Source organism: Schistocerca americana, chromosome 2 (genome assembly GCF_021461395.2).
Source record: "Schistocerca americana isolate TAMUIC-IGC-003095 chromosome 2, iqSchAmer2.1, whole genome shotgun sequence".
NCBI classification, from domain to species: domain Eukaryota; kingdom Metazoa; phylum Arthropoda; class Insecta; order Orthoptera; family Acrididae; genus Schistocerca; species Schistocerca americana.
This window is the reverse complement of record NC_060120.1, coordinates 1,040,422,714-1,040,431,542: the sequence shown is the minus strand read 5'-3', so window position 1 is coordinate 1,040,431,542 and position 8,829 is coordinate 1,040,422,714.

The following is an 8,829-nucleotide window of genomic DNA, read 5'->3' as shown; positions in this document are numbered from 1 at the left end:
CCATTTTTTCACTCAGGCTTCAACTGGCAGTGAATGCTTGTGTACGATACATTTTTTGACATATGCTTTTTTGACCATATTGCACCAGCCAACTAACAATTATTATGGCTACGTTCAGATGAGCGGACTCTTTGTTTGCTCTATCGTCTTCTCAGTTATTGCACTCCCTCTTATTTGTCTTTAGCTCTTACTTTACTACCTGAATAGCGCAGCAGAAATACTCGTTCTCAACAAATTAAATTCTCTCTGTACCATCATACACACTACCAAGTTCTCAAAACCGTTGTCCGTATCAGGAACCGGACTTTGGAATAATCTTACTCAAAGTATCAGTGAAATTAAATATCTTCCAAACTTTAAACGGCGGTCAATGGCCCACTTTCTATCACAACAGCCATCTTCCCCAAAGATGGACGACCAATAGATGTGAAGCGTGAAGCCTTCTCAATCGAATGCAGTATTTCTGCTGTCTAGACAAATCGATGTGGCCATGCCCTTTGTTTGTGTGAGAGGTGTTACTTCGTTTTGCCGGGAAGAGCAACCAATCGGCGTGGAGTTTCACACGAAACTTGGAAAAACTGCTACTGAAACCCATCTATTACTAAAGTAAGTGTATGGCGAAGACTGTTAACCACATTCGCGAGTTTTTAAGTGGTTCAAGCGTTTCCAAAACGGCCGATGAGACAATGAAAATTACTCACACCCGGGCCACTCTTCCGTATCAAACACGGATGGAACTTATATTAAAAAACTAGAAACCCGCCTCGATTGCGAAAAAAGCACCTAGTGTTAACCTAGGTTTCGGCGTAGATAACTACAACTTCTTCAGAACAATAAAACCCACAAGTGCCTAAGAAGACCTTTGTCAATGTTTAAAAGAACACCATAGCTATACATTTATAAACGAAAAAAGGAAAACACACCATTAAATTAAGTAGTGGTTTAGGCTTTGTACATATGTACCGTTTGTGTTTTCCTTTTTTCGTTTATAAATGTATAACTATGGTGTTCTTTTAATCATTGACAAAGGTCTTCTTAGGCACTTGTGGGTTTTATTGTTCTGAAGAAGGTGTAGTTATCTACGCCGAAAACTAGGTTAACACTAGGTGCTTTTTTCGCAATCGAGGCGGGTTTTTAGTTTTTTAATATATTAACCAACGATTGCTGACGCGCTGCGATGCTCAACGTTCTTAAATACGGATAGAACTATCTAAAACGTATGTAATCTGATTCGATATCAGCATTGGTTGAGTATTCGATCGATTGCTGAAACTGTAGGAATTGACAAAGAATGTGTAAGTAACATTTTACATAACCAGTTTAACATGAGAAAAGTGTATGCGAAACTAAAGCCGAAAATTCGCAAGACTGAGCAAAAAGAAGCTCGTGAAAACGTTTTCACTGACACATTGAATACCATTGAAAATGCTCCTAATTTCTTGAAAAGTGTGGCAACGTGACGAATGTTGGTATTTCGCGTATGATCGAAAAACTATGCGCCAGACCACGCAATGGAAGGGCCCAACTTCACCGAAAGCGAAAAAAAACTCGAGCGGGCAAAACAAGATTCAAAGCTATCTTCATGGACTAGTGTATCTTCACTGAATTCCTTAATATCAAACTATTAATGAAGATTGCTACCTTGAGATTCTTGCTAAACTCCGTGAGAAAATAAGAAATAAACGACCCGAATTGTGGAAGAATAAGTCATGGGTTCTGCACCAAAACAACGCACCGGCTCATAGCACAGTGACTGTTAGGAAGTTCCTAAGGAAGTACAGCATCCCACTGCCATACCACACAGCTTATTCGCCTGGCCGAACACAATGTGACTTTTCTCTGTTCCCCATTAAAAGGAGAAGGGAAAGGAAAAGCGGCGCACGTCATCAAGGAGCTCACAGAGGAAGACTTCCAGCACTGTTTCCACCAATGGGAAATTCGTTTGGGACATTATTGGGATGGAGGAAGGGAGAATATTAAGGGTGACAATAACTAAATATGTATGTTTTTGGGATAAAATGTTTTACAGCAAGCCAGACCTCGTATATTTGGTTCTTTCCTGCCACTCTCCAATCTTCTTCTTTTCCTTTATCCACTGCATCTCTGATAATACGAAATTTGTCTTCAAATTTAATAAGCTAATCTATAGCATTCTAAATGCCCTTCACTTTATTATTATTATTATTATTATTATTATTATTATCATAATGTATGTATTAATGTGAAGACTTTTACGTTTATCCCAGCTTCAATTTAAATGTTTTCAATAGATTTTATATGGCTTTACTGTTGGTCACATGTACCTTTTTACTTGACATGAGCTTCTTTGCTCGAAAATTTGTCGTTGCTAACAATTGATTACATATGTTCATGTACCTCTGGGGAAGACGGTTTTAGAAGTGTTGAAACCGTGGTGTTGTTAATAAACCTTTATACTTGCACCTGGTTGGCTTTTTTCTCAAATCATTCATTATTATTATTATTATTATTATTATTAGTGGGACTTTTGTAGCATCTTTGGTATGTGTTGCTCCTGATCAGATGGAAGAGAGGGCCTTAAGGCAGTAATTTGGTCACGGTAAATAACAAAAAGTAAATAAATATATACATACTGACGGAAAGAAATACTGCATGAACATCTTAGCTGAACGCTGGCTTATCGATACACCAATATTTCCAGTCGTATGGGATATGTAAATAACATTTTCAGTCTTATGCGAGCTTATTTTCTACATTTTCCGTAGAGATAAAACCCTTCCCAATAGACGAAGAACGTTTGGAGCACGTGATGGACCGTTGCTGGAACTGTTGGTGTCAACATCGCAACACAGCGTGCCCGGAGGACATGCAGCTTAGTCGCCGTCTTTCGGAATAGAAAAATCGATTCACTGATCTGAGGGACACGGGAGCTTCATACCTTAGGATCGCAAAGGCAGTTGCCTATAGCGGGATATAATGCAGAGCGGGTAGTGACGAGATGGACTCAGGACAACAGGATAGCAGGGAAAGTAGGTACATGTCCTGCCAAAACCAGTACACTGCGAGAATCGAAAGACTCTTCGAGCGGCTCTGATAAATTAAGATGATAAAAGTTGAGATCATAGCATTTCGTCGTTTACCGATGCCAACACATCACAGATAAGACAGACTTACATGGTGTAGACTCAGAGCCAACTCGAGAGTGGAGTGGATAATGAAAGTTCACAGGAAGCAGCGATTCTCGAGACCAATACCGTTATAACTCCTCGAATCTTGATGTACGCAACTATCGTGTATGGCAACGGAATTGATTTGGTTCACGGGAGACTGACGGCAGGTTCAATGATCACCAGTATGTGTCAAGAGTGGTAAACGCAGTTATCGGACCGTTTGTGGTCAGGGCACCAAATATATTCCAGCAGGATAACGAAAGACCGCAAACTGGATTTCACACCGAAAACGTCTTGAGGACTATACGGATCCTTGAATGGCCTCCAAATTCCTCTGGTTTGTCACCCACAGAACATGTCTTGGAGGCGATAGAATGATGTGTATTTTCATTCCAGCTTCCCGCCATCAGGAACTGATGCAACCCAAATTTCAGTACGACAAAAAATTCCTAAAAACCTTATTTGGAGGCTGTTGTCTTCCATATTAGAACGATTGAAGGTGTTTTGGGGATTACGAAGCAGCTCCGCCTGTATTTTAGATATCTATTATTAGACCACTACCTGCTTCGTGACACTGAAAACCACATCCCTGAGTGCCATATAATTAATTCATTAGAGTTCGGAATATGGAACTTAGCATTTGTTGTCAGACCGGGCTAATAAACCACTAAATGGCGGTATGTCAACAAATCAAAATCAGCCAGACATAGGGAAATACTGCGTGTTCCACAGTGCACTGTAGTGTCACATGTTCGAGGAATGCGCATCTCCACCGACCATTCTGGACTTGGATCCCTACCCGCGACTGATATGATTTATTGACATACCGCCATCTAGCAGTTTATTACTTTGGTCTGACAACGAATGTTGGATTCCATGTTCCGGGCTACTTAGTTCTTCTGACTTAGTTACCTGTCACCTGAGGATATGGTTACCGTGCCATGAAACCGACTGTATTTTGATGACAAAAAGATTGATTACAGATGAACCAGCTCCTTAATCCCCATGATGATTAGCCATAGTTGTGGTTGTCCTGTCTACAAGGTTTTCTGCGAATAAAGCTGCACTCGTGGCCGTGGAAGTCATATGTCATACTGATGTTGATGCTGGATATGAGTTCCGAAAGGAATGCTTTTAGTCATTTGTCCATTATGTCTTCGAAGATTCATAAATATCCGTCATACATTGCGTAATACTTTCTATTTCATCTGAAGATCAGGAACATGGTAAAGGAAGTACCGTTATAGGACCTTACTGAATCAGAAATGGCATTTGGAAAGTTAAGTCTTTTCTGATACATATCGAGAGAATAATTAAGGTAATTTCCTAAATTCACAGCGCTGTATAAACGTTGCTGCAGGATTTAACTCCCAGGTGCTTTATATTATGTAAACAAACAGAAACTCTTTGATTTTCTTTTTGCGTCTGTAAAGCACATGGAAGTAACAGTTATTGTCTATAACAAAGTTTTTGTAGAACTTAGGCAAATAAATTGTTTTCACAAAGTGAGATGTGTGCCAGGATTAAACCCGTTGGTGCTAATGACTCTATATAACTACCCCATCAGAGCTACACCCACTTATTAAACATGTATACAATTTGCTGATGAGTCGCTAGGCGACTTGAGATCGGTCATGTCTTAATAAAAATTTAACCACCACAAAAGCTGAATGGTTGCAGTTATTTATCAAAGTCTTTATCTCGAAGCCAGTTTTCTTTTTCAAGTCGAAAAATGAAGATGTTTATCAGCAATCAGAAGCGTGGACAGAGGTCGTTGGGTTATACGGTGTTAATTTGAGCAAAAGTGAGATCATGATAAACACACGGAAGGGAGGAGGAATTAGCCAAGTGTTCGGAGGAATAGCTGAAAAAAGTTGTGAGATTCAAATAGTATGCGAGGCTGAAACAAGTGGAGCAAACTTTGAGGAAAGCGATGAGAGAAGGAGGCAGGTGGTAACATTGGCGAAAAGTGTCGGGAACTTAGAATGGAATGAAGATGGCCAAATGGAGATAAAGCGAATGATGTACGTATCTATCCTATTCTGTCCTTTTCATGAACTACGATTCTGAAAGCTGGACAGTGAAGAAAGGAGGATTGAGCAAGATGAGAAATTGAACAGTGTACCGTTATAGGACCTGACAGAATCAGCCGGCCGCGGTGGCCGTGCGGTTGTAGGCACTTCAGTCCGGAACCACGTGACTGCTGCGGTCCCAGGTTCGAATCCTGCCTCGGGCATGGATGTGTGTGATGTCCTTAGGTTAGTTAGGTTTAAGTAGTTCTAAATTATAAGGGACTGATGACCTCAGATGTTAAGTCCCATAGTGCTCAGAGCCATTTGAACCATTTGAACAGAATCAGAAATGCTACACTTTTCATTGTTGATGGATCTGCAGAAAGGTATTCGCATGATAAATTCTTAGGAAAAGTGAATGTGCCTCAGACTGCAATTAAATGTTCTTAAATTATATTGTTAACGTGAAAGACTTCGAGGTCGAAACGCAGAATCCGAGGGATCACACCTGCTAAAACTGCAGGATTACCCATAAGTGCCCACAACATTTTACTCGTCATTCAGTTACCATCCTTCTGTTGTGGCCATACCAATGTGCCAGAATTTGAGCAAACTGTAATACTTCCACACAGTATTTCGTCATCATACGTGACAGTATCACGTTTTTATCTTATATGAATTAGGTTTAAACGCAAGTCGAAACAGGATAATATATCTATTATCGTACATAATAGTTTCTGATTGCTTTTACCAACTGTTATCCACTCTATTACACTGAAATGCCAAAGAGACTGGTACAACTGACTAATATCGTGTAGGGCCACAGCGAGCACGCAGAAGTGGCGTGGAGTACACAAATGTCAGAAGTAGGGCTGGAGCGAACTGACACCATGAATCATGCAGGGCTGTCCAGAAATCCGTAAGAGTTCGATGGAGCAGAGGTCTCTTCTGAACAGCACGCTGCAAGGCATCTCAGATATGCCCAATAATGTTGAAGTTTGGTGGCCAGCGGACGTGTTTAAACTCAGAAGATTGTTCCTGGAGCCACTCTGTAACAATTTTGGAGGTCTGGGGTGTCGCATTCGCCTACTGGAATTGCCCACGTCCGTCGGAATGCACAATGGACATCAATAGATACACATGACCAGACAGGATGCTTATGTATATGTCACATGTCAGAGTCGTATCTAATCGTATCAGGGGTTCCCTATCATATCTTCTGGTAAACCTTCCGGGATGTAAGGTCGTGGTCCATGAAACTCTTCAGCTCCTAACGTTTCGTCCAGAGCTGCGCTGGACATCTTCAGAGGGGTGTTTCTCCTCCGGTGAGTCTTGCCGACTGAGGGGTCGGACGTCTGAGAGCGACTTATACATCGTAGAACACAACTGGACACACCCCTCGCCATCACATAGCCTCCACCAGCTTGATCACACCCCTGCTGACATGCAGGGTCCATAGAATCATGAGGCTGTCTCCATATCCGTACACGTTCATCCGCTCGATACAATTTGAAACGAGACTCGTCCGACCAGGCAACATGATTCCAGCCATCAACCGTCCAATTTTGGTATTGACGGGCCCAGGCGAGACTTAAAGCTTTGTGTCATGCAGTCATTAAGGATACACCCGTAGGCCTCAGGCTCCAAAAGCCCATATTGATGATGTTTTGTTGAATGGTTCGCACGCTGACGCTAGTTGATGGCCCAGTATTGAAATCTGCTGCAGTTTCTGGAATGGGTGCACTCCTGCCACGCTGAACGATTCTCTTCAATCGTCGTTGATGGCGTTCTTGCAGGAACTTTTTCCGGCCGCAGCGATGTCGTAGATTTGCTGTTTTACCGGATTCCTGATATTCACGGCACACTTGTGAAATGCTCGCACGGGAAAATCCCCATTGCATCGCTACCTCGGTGATGCTGTGTCCCATCGCTCGTGCGCCGACTATAACATCACGTTGATAACCAGCCATTGTAGCAGCAGTAACCGATGTAACAACGGTGCCAGATACTTGTTGTTTTATATAGGCGTTGCCGACCGATTCGCTATATTCTGCCTGTTTACATATCTCTGTATATGAATACGCATGCCTATACTAGTTTCTCTTGCGCTTCAGTGTATGTTTTCGCAGAGTATTACCAGATAGCCCACGCAGCATAGAACAGTATCAATTTTCACCCATCATGGGTAAAAGATCCCACTAATACGGTGTCCCTATGTGTCTCGGGTTCCCCCTGCCGTTCTGCAGACTTTCCACACATTGGAGTCGTTGCTGCTCATTCAAGCAGCTCCTCAACTGGCATCATGAGGCTGAGTGTACCCTGTTCCGTCCTTGGTAAAACTGAGACACTAATGTGGTCCTCCTAATGGCAACTATCTGCGCTGACCACCCAGCTACGGTTGTGGACTATGTGATATAATACCATGTTATAAATCGGATGCTCTCAGCTTACAATGTGATACTATTGCAGGGATCCCCACAACACTAGTAGGACTCCACCATAATGGTGTAGAAACTAAAATGGTGCCCTTTAGGATAAAATGTTACCCTCTTCTATCATTAGGATTTGTCTTTGTTTCTGATGCAGGAACACGCGATGGCATTAGAGTGTTAGACACTCGCATACTGTAATCCATACGTTTGTTTACTTAACGTTAAGCTAACTGCAGACACTACCAGACGATAAACGTACGCCGACCGCAATGGCCGAGCTGTTCAAGACGCTTCCGTCTGGAACCGCGAGACCGCCACTGTCGCAGCTTCGAATCCTGCCTCGGGCATGGGTGTGTGTGATCTCTTTAGGTTAGTTAGGTTTAAGTAGTTCTAAGTTCTAGGGGACTGATGACCTCAGACGTTAAGTCCCATAGTGCTCAGGGCCATTTGAACGATTTTTTGATAAACGTACTGTATGTCTTGACTCGAAGTAAGGGCAAAAATCAATTTTACGCTCGCACGAGTTCAGTGAAATTGGTAACAAATAATAAATCGGCAATGCAGTTGAACTGTGCGTGCGGTGGCTTATTGTAATTCTTTAATATGAACAGGTACCTCTGAATGGAATGGCCTCGTAATTAATGATGTAATTCAGCCTGAGGCAAATTCATTCTTACTCTCTGTTCATTGTAGGAATATATAGTATATTTTTTTAAAAAACAAATGTGTCATATTTTCCCACAGGGTGTAGTGATGGCCAAACTAGAAGAAAAATTCCTATAATTATGTGACCGGAACCAATATCTGTTATAAATACTGTGTTAACGAAATTAGAATTACATATTAATGCCTTCAGCTGCTGACAGACGCAGATTCTTTTTTTTTTTTTTTTTTTTTTTAGATGTCATTTTGTTCTATATTGTTCAAGGACACACAACACCCAGTTCCCTGCCGGGATCCATTTGAGACACCGCGGGCACAGAGGATAGTGCGACCGCAGGGACTATCTCGCGCACGCCTCCCGCGAGACCCACATTCTCACCTTGTACGTCCACACACTACATTCGTAGTGTCCCTAACCAACACATTCATTACTCGTGGACGACATTCTTACCAAGTCCCGTAAGAGTTCGGGTAATATGTGCATCCGCACAGAAGAAGTAGGTCATGGCCGGTATTACCAGAACTATATGCTGTCTGTTCTTTCGGACATGAATAGTATTCTGTAGCATAGGC